The following is a 14,130-nucleotide window of genomic DNA, read 5'->3' as shown; positions in this document are numbered from 1 at the left end:
CCTGTGCCTGGAATGGCTTTTCCGCCTTTCCCGTCCTGTCCATCTGTTTGCCTTGTTCACCCGATATCCTCACAAGGCACCGCACGGGGAGGGTCTTGCAGTTCACACTCTGCACGTCTGTCCTCGGGTGCACCGGTGCGGAGCTCTAGTCCCAGCAGACTCCCTACTCTTCAAAAGCTGGTAAACGGCACGTCTTTGCAAGAGGCTTCCCCGCCTCTCAATATCACCGTCTGAAAGAAGTAGCCTGCCTGACCCAGAGCTGTAAGGCACTGGCCCAGGTGTCTGCATCCCAGTAGGGAGAAGGTGGTGCGAGTTAGTGCAGGCCCTTTGAAAAGTGACACCAAATGCCTATGTTGGTACAGGACATTGAGTATTACAGACAGCAAATCGAGTGAATCTAACCACACGTGCCAGAAATCAAGGCCTCCACTGCCAACAAACCATGAAACCAGGCCTCTTTCCTATGGATGCCCACACCCTGGAGGCAAGTGGGAGATAAGGAAGGACAGTCCTGTTCCTGCACACAAGTCCCGGCCTGAAACAGGGTGGACAGACAGGCAGTCAGGGTTACACAGGACTAACATTTTAATGCCCCAAGTGTCGGAGGATGCTTGCAGTAGCATCAGCCATGGCGACAGAGTGCCTCATGGCTCAAAGCCATGGAGGGGCGGGGGTGAGGCCCACCAAAGGGGCAGGTGAGAATCAGAGCTGGTCCCTGGTGTGGCTGAGGGGCCCCACCTGGCCCAAGATAGGGCCAAGCAGGCGGCCGTGACAGATGAACCAACAGAACTGTCTGTGTGCAGGACTTCGGAAGATGTTGGTTGGGGAGGGGAAGGAAAGCCCTCTCCTGCTCTGAGTGCCGGATGCTCCAGGTGTGAAGAAAGGTAACAACACTGCTCACTTGCCCTTCGGATGACTTACCCAGGGCCCAGCTCCGTCAGGTTGAAGGGGGAATACAAAAGCAAGGTCTCCACGGAGGGGTAGGGTGCACTGTGGCGGTAGCTTCTGGGTGCCAGCTAGCTGTGAGTTCTCTGCAGCCGGGCAGGTTGGAGTTCTAGAGAAACCCCTTTTTCAACAATAACTTTATGGGTTTCTTTAATTATCTAAAGAACATGTGCTTGCAGTAGCCTTTTCACGTTCATCAGAGGATAAACGAGGCGTCCCACCACGTGCAATGGGTAACCTGCTGCCACACGTCAGCCGACTTCCTGCCCTGCATCTCTTCATGCCACAGTCAAAGTGCACGGAATCATTGCACATCCAGTTTGTTTTATTTTTTAATTATTAATTTATTTTTAGATAGAGGGTAAGGAAGAGAGAGAGAGAGGAAACATCAATGTGTGGTTGCCTCACGCGCGCCCCCCAGAGGGGACCTGACCCTGCAACCCAGGCATGTGCCCTGCCTGGGAATCGAACCAGCGATTCTTGGGTTTGCAGGCCAGCACTCAATCCACTGAGCCACACCAGCCAGGAGTTTGTTTTGATTCTGTGGGCTCTTTTTGTTTTTTCTCTTCTTTCTGAGGGGCTTCCTCATCCTCTCCCCTGTTCTCCCCATAAATTGTGCATGACCTTGCACAGTAGCCTGCATCTACACAAGTGACAAGAGTTGAGAGAAACAATGGGATGGATGTCCTGGCAGCAAGAACGCCCAGTTGGGGAGGTTAAAGATTCAGGCTAGAGACCGGGGTAGAGAATCATCCAGGGGTTGGGGTAGGAGTCTGGTTAGGGGCCAGGAGGCCAGAGGAGGGCTTGGAGCTGTACATCAGCCATGCTCAGTGCACAGCAGGCGGAGTTGGATTTGACCAGGTTGGGGTTCTGCCCGAACGTATGGTTAAAGAAGGGAGGAACAGTGAGGTCGAGGTGTGTGCAAGAACGTGACTGTGAGGCTTGAGTGGGAAATTTAAACTGGGGAAGAGAGGGGGTGGAGTGAGGGACAGTGGCAGTTTTACCTGGGGGGCCTGATGGGGGTTTGGAGTCAGCTACCAGAGCGAGCAAGCCAGCAAGAGAGGGATGCTTGAAGCTAGAACTGTGACTTCGGGGGACAGGCCTTTAAAGCGAAGGTGGCCCCTTGAGCCTTCTGCTTTCCTCTGCCACCAAGCACCACCAGCGACAGAATAGAAAGGAGTCCAGGCTGCCAACCTTGGCCTGTTTTACATGACTGAGAAAACACCTTTCTCAGGTTCTGTTCTTTGAAGAGGTTTCTGTATATAAACCTGAACTTAGCCCTGGCTTGTGTGACTCAGAGGATTGAGTGCCAGTCTGTGTGTGAACCAACCGGCCAATTTGAATTCCCAGTCAGGGCACATGCCTGGGTTGTGCTCCAGGTCCCCAGTAGGGGGCGTGTGAGAGCCAACCACACACTGAAGTTTCCCTCTTTCTCCCTTCCCCTCTCTAAAAATAAATAAATAAAATGTTTAAAAAAAAATAAGATCACCTGAACTTAGCACAATGGATTCGAGGACAGACCCCGAGGTTGCTGGGTCAGTGTGATTGCAAATATATATTTTTATAAACCTTCAAAGTGAACAATTTTTATTTTGAATTAAATTCATATTTTCATTCTACTTATCAGCATCACAGTGAAGTGAGGCAGCCAAGTCCTCAGTGTAGCCGGAAGCCATCTCCATCATGCCCCCTAGCGGACAGCAGCACCTCTGTCCAACCCAGGCAGGAAGCCGCCGGCTCTCACGAGCGCCCTCGTCCCCCCTCCCCCCACACTGCCCCTTTGAGAGGTAACCTCTACCCCGGTTTTGACTGCTGAAAATTCACTCTGCCTGTTTTTCATGTTATATAAATGCAGTCAAATAACATACGCCTTTTTTTGTCTGCCTGCTTTCACTTACCATTACGTCTATCAAATTCACCAGCGTTGTGGGCAACCTGAGTTTCCCCCGCTGCTGTGCAGTATCCCAGTATAGGAATAGCCAGAGCTTGTTTATGGATAACATTGCTGTGAACATTGTTGCACATGGCGTTTGCCGCACAAAGGTGTGTCTTTGACAGGAGTAGAGGTGCTGGCCGGGTGAGTAGACGTGCTGGCCGGGGTGCGCTGAAGCTCAGCTAACGCTACTGGCGAATGGTTCCCCTGGGTGGGTGCAGCATCCCACTGAGCCCTCCGCCAGAAGACCAAGCGGCTGCCCCGAATCCCCGCCAGTCCTTGCTATCCCCGCCAGTCCACTTTTTTTTAAAGTATTTTATTTATTTATCTTTAGAGGGGAAGGGAAGGAGAGAGGGAGAGAAACATCAATGTATGGTTGCCTTTTGTGTGTCCCCTGCTGGGAACTGGCCTGCAGGGAACTGGTCTGCAACCCAGGGCATGTGCCCTGACTGGGAATCGAACCTCGATTGTCTGATTCGTTGTCTGGTTCGCAGGCCCGCGCTCAATCCACTGAACTACACCAGCCAGGGCTCCCACTCTGGAAGATTTGAGGCTTGTGGTGGTTCATTCTGCATTCCTTTCATGCCTACCAATTTTGAAAGTTTTTCATAAGTCCCTGACCATTTGTTTCTCCTCTTTTTCGAAGTGGCTTTGGAAAGCTAGTTTTTTGTCCATTTCTCCAATGGGTCGCCTGCCTTTTTCTGATTGATTTGTAAGAGTTCTTTGTGTATTCTGGACATAGGTCCTTAGATGTATGTATTGCAGCATTTTCTCCCCTTTAGTGGATTATCTTTTCAGCTTTAATTATGTCTTATGATGAATAGAGGTTCTTGAACGTCATGATTTAATCTTTCTTGGTGAGTGCTTTTTGTGATTGAAGAAATCTTTGCTACCCCAAGGCCACGAAGACATCTTGTTATGTCTTATTCTAGAAACGTAGTTGTTCTATCTTTCACGTTCAGGCTTATGATCATTTGGAACTGACATTTGTTTGTTTCATATATTTCGAGGCAGGCATCCAAGATGACTTTCCCCTGATGGGAGCAAAATAGGCCCAGGGAATTTATTGAAAAGACCACCTTCCTTCCTATCCAGCAGGCAGCATAGTAGCCCCCCACAGATGTCCATGTCCCATCCTAATTCTGGCACTTATGAATATGTTATTTTACGTGGAAAAAGGGATTTTGAAGAGATGATCATATGAAGCATTTTGAGATTATCCAGCTGGATCGGAGTAATCAAGCACCCTTAGAAATAGAGGAGAGAGGTGTGGTGGCAGAGATGCGGTCTGTGGGAGACTGGAACAGACATGGCTGGCTCTGAGGTGGGAGAAGGGGCCCTGAGCCAAGGAATGCAAGCTGCAGTTAGAAGGTACGAAGAGGAACCTGGTCCTAGAACCTCCAGAAAGGAATGTAGCCCTGGTGACACCTCACTGTTAGGCAGTGACACCTGAGTCTGATTTCTGTCTGAACTACACACTTTAGGATGATACACTGTCATCGTTTCAGCCACTCCGTTTGTTACAGAAGCAGAAAGCACAGGCCCCACTGAATTACAGTGGAACCCTGGTACATGTGGGGCCATTCTGCTGCTTGGCCTTTCTGTTTACACTCCAGGCAATACCTGGTGGCTCTAATTATTTTCTTTTTAAAGATTTTTTTGTTTATGTTTAGACAGAGGGGAAGGGGGAGAGAGGGAGAGAGAGAAACATCAATGTGTGGTTGCCTCTCACATGCCCCCCACTGGGGACCTGGCCCACAACCCAGGCCTGTGTCCTGACTGGGAAGCAAACCGGTGACCCTTTGGTTCGCAGGCTGACACTCAGTCCACTGAGCCACACCGGCCAGGGCCAATTACTGTAGCTTTATAACTTGTCTTGATACGTGGTGTTAGCAGACCTCCATCCTGTTCTTTTTCAAGTTTGTTTTGGAAGTTTGATGTCCTCTGATGAACAAAATTTCTTAATTTTAATGCAAATGTGCCAGTCTTTCCTTTGATACCTAATGGCTTTTTCTACCATCCTTTTGGAGAACTCTTCCCTGATCAAAGATCACACAGCTAGTCACCCCTATCTTCTATAAAAAGATGGAAAGACTTTTTAAAAAGACTATATTTACTTATTTCCTTAGAGAGAAGGGAAGGAAGGAGAAAGAAAGGGAGAGAAACACCAACACGTGGTTGCCTCTCGCACGCCCCCTACCAGGGCCCTGGCCCACCACCCGGGCACATGCCCTGACTGGGAATTGAACCTATAACCCTTTGGCTTGTAGGCCTGTGCTCAATCCACTGAGCCACACCAGTCACAGTGGCAAGACTTGCTTTTACTGTTTAATAGCTGTTTCATCTGGAGTTTCCAGGAATCCTGGCACGCAGTTTGAGGTACATCTCAGCATCAAATTTCCACCCTACAGGTAATACCGTGCTTCCCAGGCCTCCAGAGTCAGGGGTCCCTCCTTCCCCTCGTTTGTGCCCCCCGTCCTGGACCAGGGTTCCATCATCTGTGTGCCTGGGCCTGGACTCTGTCTGCTCTTTCCTTCTCTTTTGCTGATCACCCTGTACCATCCACCCCATTCCCAGTCACACCCTGACCCAAGGCCCATTTGCTCTAAACCGAAAGAAGTCCCTGCATGAGACACTGGCAAGTCAGTGGGTCCACGTGGCTTTCTTTTGGGGTGAAGTTTGCAAACATGTGAAGTTTTGACTGTGAAGACCACTGTCTCCTTCCTCACTGCCAGTCCTCTGGCTGGACTCTGAGTGCCAACGTGGGGTCCGCACCACACCAACGGAATCCCGAGTGGGGCTAAGGACTCCCTGAACGTTCGGGGCGTTTAAGCCAGTGTTTTTGTCAAGCTCGGAAAAATCGTGGCCCTTATTTTGGCAGGTATTTTTTCTGTCCCTTTCCTCTCTTCCTCAGGCTTCATCACTCGTGTGAAATCCTTCGGTCGGGACCACCAGGTACCTGGGACGGCTCCTTCCACGGCTTCCTCTCCGTTCTCCAGATCGGATCCTCAGCATTCGTGAGCTCGCGGACTCCTTCCTCTGTCACCTTCCGTGTCCTTCCAAACCTACCCAGTGATTCTCGTCATTTATGTACTTTTCATTTCTAAAATTTTCATTCTGTCCTTTTGAACAGCTTCCACTTTTCTGTTTTGTTTTTTCTTTGCTCAGACCGTATTTTTCTTTAATTACCAAACACCTCGAGACAACTGTGTTGAAGTCTAACACTGGGTTCAGGGTGAGGGCTGCTGTTGGCTGTGTTCCTTGGCGGTGGACACGTCCCTCGTGTCCTTGTGTGCCTTGACTTCTCAGTACGTGTCGTCGTTGTTGTTGTGGATGGCACGTTCTAGTCTCTAGGTTGCAGTGTGTTCCTCTGAAAGGCTCAGAGTGTGCTTACCACGGCCCTATGACCAATGACTGCTGTTAGGCCGGCCTCCCCTTTGAATTCCCACTGTGGGAAGGCCAGTCCCTTTTGTGAGGAGGACATTCAAGCTGTCCACGGAGAGGCCCACGTGGGGAAGAACGGAGGCCTCCTGCCGGCGACCAGCACCTCCTGAGTAAGCCCTCTGCGGCCCATCCACAGCACCCATGGAGACTTTGGGCGATGGCAGTCCTGGGTGACGGCCGGTCTGCTGCCCCACAGGAGGCCCTGAGCCAGGTCTGTGCAGCTTGCCCAGTCTCAGACTCCTGACCAAAAGGAACCGCGTGCGACGGTTAATGTTTGTTATTCTTGTGAAGCACTACATGATACCCAGCAAGAGGTAGCAGATAGGATGAGTTTGGAGAATGTTTTACTCTAGGACATGGCCCCAGTTGCCAGGCCAGGGATCCCGGTGTCTCAAATGTGTGCCAGGGATGGTCAGGGAATGTGGACAAAGTGTCTACTTGGATCTGGCCAGAGCTCCCAGGCCTTTGTTCTCTGGTGAATCCGGGGCCTCACCCTAAGCCTGTGCAGCCCAGTCCTCTGGGCAGGACCGTGGGCATCTTGGACTCCTCTCCACACACTTGCCTCTCCTGCAATGCCCTCCCCACCCGTGACAGCCCCTCGTCTCAGCCACGCAGCGTGTCCTGGGTGGACCCCATCTCCCTGCACCATGAGGCTGCCCACACAATGGGAGCTGGGGTGGTCAAAGGGACCTCAGGAATTTCCCTTCGTTGGGGTCACAGTGCTGCACTTCCTGTCCGCGCCCCCTGAAAGTGCCGCCTCATCTGTCTGGTGATGGTTGCTTGCAGTGGGAGGCGGGGCTGGGACAGGCTCCTCTGTCCTGGTCCCCCAGCAGACGCCTCCGTCAGTCTCGCTCTCTAAGAGACCCTTCTACATCTGTGGGAAAACTGGTGAGTTCTGATCGAGTCTGGCATTTAGTTCACGGTGAAGGGCCAAGGTCGGTTTCTTAGTTTTGACAAAGCTACTAAGGAAATCTTTTATGCAAATATAAAGTTATTCCAATTAAAAAAAAAGAGGTATCCATCTTGGCTTGGGAGGGGGGTGCGTGGGGGAGGGAGAGGGCATGCTCTGTGTCCTGTGCGGCTGTCCGCCAGGCTGCTGTCTCTGGCCCGTCCCCAACGCAGGGGGCCACGCCTGTCTGCACCTGGAGGGCTCCCCAAGCTTCCCAGTCTTCCATCTCGCTGCCGGCCCAGGGCTCGGGGAGAACTTTTATTTTCTTTTTTCTGCCTTTCCGGGTTTTAATTCCCTGCAATTTTCATAATTAGAAAAAGAAGAGTTACTTTAGCACAAAACAACGTTTCTTTAGCCAAAGCCTGAGTGCGTGGGAAGCGCTGGCAGCGGGCCTGGCCCTGGGTGGTCGTAGCGCTGGTGCAGTCTGCGCGGAGGACGGGGTGGGGGAGCCGCAGGAAGGGTGCGGGCGGCCCGGCGTAGGTCTCCGCGGGTCTTCTCTCCGTTGCCCTCAGTCCGCGTGCCTCGTTTTCTTCCTTCGGAAGGATCCAGGAGATGCGAGAGCCCTGCGGCACGGACGTGGAGTCTCGAGTCTGGAGGCTGGAAGGGAAGCCACAGCTCGGGCGGTAGGGCGGGGTCACCAGGGGGCGGGGTTACGAGGTGCCTGGCCAATGGGCAGCGGCGGGGACTCAGGGCGGGGCTCCGGTCGGCACCCGCTGCCCGAGGCGGGCCGCGGGCGGGGGAGTAGGTCTCTAACTCCTTGGCCTGGAGGCCCGACCTGCTCCTCCGCCCTGGCCGCACCGATGCCGCCAGGTTCCTGCAACCGCACCACCCCCTCCCCAAGTCCCGGGCTTCCCTTGCGCGTTCTGGAGGGAGCGCCGCTGGGCAGGTGTGAGCTCGCGCCCTGGGGAGGCGGGCTCGGACCCGAAGCTGCGGTTCCTTCCCCGCTGCTATTGACATCATTTTACAGACAGAGGCCTCACACTCGCCCAAGGTTGTATCCCTAGTAAAAGAGGTGTGGGTTGAATTGCGTCCCCCCAGGAGATATGTTCATATCCCAACTTCCTGCCTGGGAAGTCGACCCTATTTGGAAACAGGGTCTTTGCAGATGATCAAGTTAGGAGCGGTCATCAGGAGGGCACCACCAATAACTGGTGTCCTGGGAAGCGAAAACACACCCGGAGCACACAGGGAGAAGGCCAGGTGAAGATGGAGCCTGGGGCTGGAGTGAGGCTCACACAAGCCGAAGACACCCAGGGACTGCCGGCCAGCAGCAGAAGCTGGGAAGAAGCAAGGGCAGATTCTCCCCCAAAGTGCTGGTGGGGAGCAGGGGTCTGTACACACCCCGCCTTTGGGCACCTGGCTTCCAAGGCTTGGAGAAAGTTACTGTGTGTTTTGTGGCACGTCACTGAGGGCCTTAGGGGATGGATGGGAAGCCTGCCGTCCAGCTGCAGGCAGCGTTGGAGATAAGCACGGACTGTGGGTGCCCTCCAGGGGACTCAGCCAGATTGGGGTGGGGGTTGGTCAAGGTAGGCTTCTGGAGAAAGTAGTGTCACAGCCAAGACCTGGCATGGGGAGAGGGAGAGGAGACATTCAATTCAGGACCTGCCCAGGGTGGGTGTGCATGGCTGTCCGAAGGGTACATGCCCAGTTGAGAGTCAGCTTCACACATGGGGAACTCTGGGGGAGAGGCTGGGCTGGACGTCCTCCCCATTCCCCAAAGTCCACCTCAAGGCTGGCTGAGGGGTGGGGTTTGTGTGAGTGGCACTGGGAGGCTGGTGGGCAACGTGGGCAAGTCTGCGGTTTATAAAAACTCCCCCGGGGACTGGGTGTAGAGAATGGACTGGAGAGGAAGAAGTGGGGCAGGGGAGCCAGTGAAGAGGAAGCTGCCCCTTGTTCCAGGAAAGAAGTTGGACTAAGGCCCTGGCGGTCATTGGTGGGAGGTGGTGGTCGGGCAGAACAGCAGAAGAGAGGAAGAGGGGAGGATTTAGGAGGTGGACTCCTTGGAGGAGGAGGGGGAGTCCTGGCTGGCTGGGGTGGAATCTCCAGGAAGCAGCCGTTGTGGGGAAGATGGGTCCGCAGTTGCCCCCAGGACTGGACCCCAGCCCTGAGCTGTCCTGGAGGTGACTACGGAAGGTGACAGGCACTGCAGGCTCTTGGGAGCCCCCAGCAGCCAGTCCCAAGGCAGGCAGAGAGAGGGCTGGGCAGAGAGGGTGGGGGAGACCTGCTCAGGCCTCTTGGCCACGACTTGGGATGGGGGTGAAGCACAGTTTCAGTCTGCACATCCATGTCCCTGCCTGACAGGGACTCCTGCTCATCAGGGGGGTGGTCCCTGTGACCTGAGGGGGCTCACAGTACTGTTTGCTGGTTGCCAGCTCCTGCGGCTGTCCCAGCAGACTGCAGTGGTCCTGGGCTGAGTGGGAGCCAAGGCAGAGCCTGGCCTTGGGGAAGTCCAGCTTTCCAGCTTGGAGAATAGAGTGCTCAAGGCTGGGAAGGGGCTTCCAGGGAGGTGGGGGTGGGGCCCCCCTCCCCTGCTGCCACGGCTGGGCCTGCCCTGGGCTGAAGGGAGGGGACCTCCCTTCCCTTCTCTCCTTGGAGGCAGGGGCCACTGGGGGCACTGGAGGAGGGGCGGCTTGAGACTGCTGGTTTCCACTTGGAAGCCCTCTTTATTTGGCTGGGGATGGAGAAAGGCTGGGGTCAGAGTGCATGCATCCCCATGGAAACAGCAATGAGCCTGGCCCCTTGGGGACCCTGGCCCTGATGGGGGATGGGGAGGCCAAGCTGGGGCTCCAGGGCTCCTTCGGCTGAGGCCTGGGCCTGGCCTTTGGCAGCAGCTCTTAAAGGGAGGTCCAGGCCCTGAGCTGCGGGACCTGTGATGAAAAGGAGCAGGGGAGGCAGGGCCACAGGGAGAACTCAGAGGGGAGAGTGGACTGCGCCTCCTGCAGCTGGATGCTCCCCCTGGGCCGTTAGTAGGCAGCCAGAGGCGGTGAGGCTGCAGGCCTTGTGGGCAAAGGGACTTCTGGTTCAGCTTGACCCTGCTCTGTGGCTGCAGGCCTGGTTCCAGAGCCCCAGGTGGGTCTGGGTACCCTGGTCCTAAATGCCTTGCTCAGCTCAGCTCAGACTCAGCCTCAGCCTGAGAGGCTCACTGCCAGGGGGTGGGGGTGGGAGCCAAGGTGGAGGACAACTGAACCCCAGCAGTCTGAGCAGGGCAGCCCTTGCCCTCGGAAAGGCTTTTTGTCTGTCTGTGGTTGCCACGATGTGTCACAACTGGATTCTGCTCTGGCCAGGTAGCTTAATTGGTTAGAGCATTGTCCTGATGCACCAAGGTTGCAGGTTCGATTCCTGGTCAGCGTACATACAGGAATCAACCATCCACTGAACGCATAAATAAGTGGAAAAACAAATCTATGTTTCTCTCTGTCTCCCTTCCTCTATTAAAAAAAGAAATGACAAAAGACTGGATTCTTAGTCCCTCCATCAGCTGCAGTTGCCCTTGTCTGTGTACAGAGTTTTCACTCAGAGAAATGATGAGTCTCAGAGACCAAAATAAGGCTCGGCCCCAGCCACTGCCATTCTTGGGTGCCCTGCACACCTCTGGGCCCACTGGGCTCTAGGCTCCGCCGCTCCATGCCCTCACCTGCCTGCCTGAGGCCAGCTGTCCAGGACCAGGTGTTCTCTCTGTCCATCCTGTGGGGGAAGCTACCCAGGCTCTCAGAAGTGCCAGCGTGTATGTGCACCAAAATAGTTGCCCCAGAATCAAGTGCCCACCCTTGGGAGCCTCACAGGTGAGTGCACCCATTAGGGACATGTACTGGTCAGTCGATAGGGCCAGCTCTACCAAGTCCGCTGGTGCATGAAGGGCTGGCGGCTGTCTGGCTGGCCAGACTTGCCCAAAAGACCTCAGAACCTCCGAGAGACGGCCATCTGGGCTCAGGGAGGCCCCTGCCGGGCAGAAAAAGACCAGCTAGCTCCAAATCACTTTCTTCAAGAAAATCCAAACACACACTTGCATGTTTTGAATAAATTTACATGTCGATCGCACTATTCTTAAGTTAGATTTTTTTCTTCTGGAAGAGGAGCCTTCATTCCAAGTCTGGGAAATAAAATGAGATAGAGGAAATTCCTCTTGTACTGCCGGGATTTAAAAGGTGCTGGGATGGCTCTAAGTTTTCAGGATTGTGCTACAGAGGGGTCCAGAGGACACCAGTCCTTCCCCAGACAGAGGGATATGGCGATACGAATATGAAAGGGGTCGCCCAACTAGACCCCTTCCAGGGCTCCCGGTGGTAAGGGCATCTCTTCTGGTTACTCCAGATCCCCAGCACCCTGCGAGAATGCAGCACACGGCGGCAAGTCCTTACCATACACTTCCCAGACAAAAGGGTGAATGATTCCACAATCCCTGGGACACTGGAGAGGGCCCTGTCTGGGCTTGGGTACACACCAGGGTGGGAAGTCGCTCAAGCTTGTAGCTGGCCCAGGTGGGGAGTCTGAATGCCCATTTCTCTTCAGGGAGTGTTGCCTGCTGGAGTCGCACACTGGCAGAACTGATCAGGCCATTGTACTCCAACCTGTCACGGATGTGGCCAGTTCAAGGAAGGGTGGGACTGGTGGTGGTGATCACGGTGGGTCTCTGCAACTGAGGCAGATTCTACAGGAGCTGGCACAGGAGTCTGGGCTGGAAGACCTGCGATGGGAAACCTGAGGGGTGAGTCTCCGTTTCCACTGTACACACTTGCTCTCCTCACCGCGGCCAGAGTGATCTTCCCAAAGCTGGACTCTGTCCAGAGGCCACTCCTGGGCCTCTGCCCCACCCCAGCCTCCCTGGAATGACACCACCCCCAGCAGTTTCAGGGACTGTGATCCCTTCGAGGACAGTTTCAGGGACTCTGACCACCATCTTCCACCCCCCGCCGGCCCCCATGCACCCAGCTCCAGGCCAGCCCTGAGTCCTGCAGGCTGGGGGACGGCTGAACCCTCCTCGCTCTGCAGGTAATCTGCAGGAAGACCGCAACACCATGGGGTCTGCCGGCCCCCCTATCCCTGTAGTTGCTTGTGACCATCTCTGCCTAGTCCATGCTGCAGGGCTCAGGAGCGCAGGCGTGGGGGCTCTGCCCCTCTTCAGCGCGGGAGCCCCTCCAAGCTACCCGGCGAGGTCCACCTAGGTTTTCACGCGTATGCGCACTGAAACCCGACCGCCGCCTTCTAGAGCGGCAGCTCCAGGACCAGCACCTTCTTCCTGCCTCCACCGTCCAGGGTGCCTCCCGCGCGAGGCGCGCACGAGCGCAGGGCGGGAGGGCGCGGCGGGCCCCCGTCCGGTGCCGGAGCGGGTCGCGCGGGGTGGCCTCCTGGGCGGTGATTGGGCGCGCGGCCGTGACGTCAGTACGCCCGCTCGCCCGGCCTCATCCTCCGGCTCGGAGCTTTCGGTTCAGCTGCCTCCTGGCGCGCGCCTAGCCGAACAGAGGGAGCGGGGCGCGCGTCGGCGCGGATTTGAGGCGGCTCGCGGGGTCTCGCGGCCCCGGCTCCAGCCTCCCGGCCCGGCCCGGCCTCCACCCGCGACCGCCGCCCCTCCCCGTTAGCCCAGCGAGGATTTGAACGGCCGGGCCACAGCCCGCGAGCGCGGCAGCCAATCAGCGGCGTGCACTTTCCCGCGGCTTCTGCGGCGGCGGCGGCCCGGCGGCGGCGGCGGCGGCGGGCGGGAGCGCGGGGGCGGGGTCGGCGCCGCGCGCGGAGAACCTCGGCCAGGCCGCGCTGCGCCCGCCGCCGCCCCCTCCCCTCCCTCGGCTCTCCTTTCCCGCGGCCCCGGCCCCCTCCCCACCGCCGCGGAGCCCAGCGCCGCGGTCCGAGAGCCGCCGCCAGAGGATGCGACGCACCACAGGTCATTGGGGCGGCCGGGGGCCTGAGAGTGGGGCGGGGGCCGGGGGGCCGGGGGCGCGGCCGGGACTTGGGCGGGCTGCAGCGGCGGTGGTAACGGGGCGGCGAGCGGGCGCGGCCATGTTGGGCCTCCGCGGCGGTTGCACCTGTGCCGGCCTGCGGGCCAGGCGGCCTTTGTTCGCGGCGGCGCCCAGCCGGCCGGGCCGGCCTTTGTGAGGCGCCGGCCAGGCCGGGCTCGGGCCGGGCGGTGGGAGGGGCGCAGCGGGCGGCGGGGAGGTGCTTTTTGTCTACCGCGGGTCCTCGGGAGACACTGGCGGGCGCTGGCCGTTGGTCAGCACGGGCGCCCGGCTGCCGGAACGGGCCTTGGCAGGTGGAGGCGGACGTAGGGCGCGGGGACCCTGCCGGGCTGCGGGCGCGCGCCGCCCCCAGACTCGCCTCGGTGCCCACGGTCCTCGGGGCCAACGAGGTCCCTCGGGGCGCGCACAAACGCGGCCCCGGTCCACACTCTGGCTTGACCCCAGTCGCCGGGAGGGCGGTTTAAAATCTGGGCATTTAAAAACCGCTGCTCTTGACTTTGGGTGGAAAGGACTTGGAACCGTTGCAGCCTTGCTGTTTTCCCGCGGCGCCCGGGACGCATGTGGTCCCAGGTTTGACATTTGAGCGGAAACTTAGTATCTGGGCGGCAGGGATCCCCTCGGGGCAGGAACCCGGCGCCCTGGGGTGCGCATGGGAACAGAGCCTGCAGCAGAGGAGCCGTACGACCGGTGACTGGGGAGCCGGTTAGGGAAGTTCTTGACTGACAGCCCGCGCTCAGACTTTGAAGGCCTTGACTTTTAAGTGGGTTAAACACCAAGATGTACGTTTCTCCGTCACTAACCAGCCTAAATGCCTCGGTGGTGCTGAGTCTGTTTTATGTGCTTTTAAATAAGCTTATTAAGGTGGAAAGTTAGCTATCCCGTTCGTGCGTTGCTACTGAAACTTTTATTTT

General features: G+C 56.7%; 1 protein-coding gene across 1 annotated transcript in view; it reads left to right on the top strand.

The window, feature by feature from the left end:
* Positions 1–12,685: 12,685 nt before the first annotated feature.
* The window catches only part of NSD2 (nuclear receptor binding SET domain protein 2), a 46,053-nt gene continuing 44,608 nt past the window's right edge, over positions 12,686–14,130 (top strand). Inside the window, exon 1 of the mRNA XM_053672504.1 lies at positions 12,686–13,146. The gene's annotated coding sequence lies outside the window, so the exon portion shown is untranslated. The remainder of the gene's footprint in view (positions 13,147–14,130) is intronic.

Source organism: Artibeus jamaicensis, unplaced genomic scaffold, assembly GCF_021234435.1.
Source record: "Artibeus jamaicensis isolate MK-2021 breed Jamaican fruit bat unplaced genomic scaffold, CSHL_Jam_final contig_76, whole genome shotgun sequence".
Classification (NCBI taxonomy): domain Eukaryota; kingdom Metazoa; phylum Chordata; class Mammalia; order Chiroptera; family Phyllostomidae; genus Artibeus; species Artibeus jamaicensis.
Note: the sequence above shows the minus strand (reverse complement) of the source record. Positions and strands in the feature narration are given on the sequence as shown.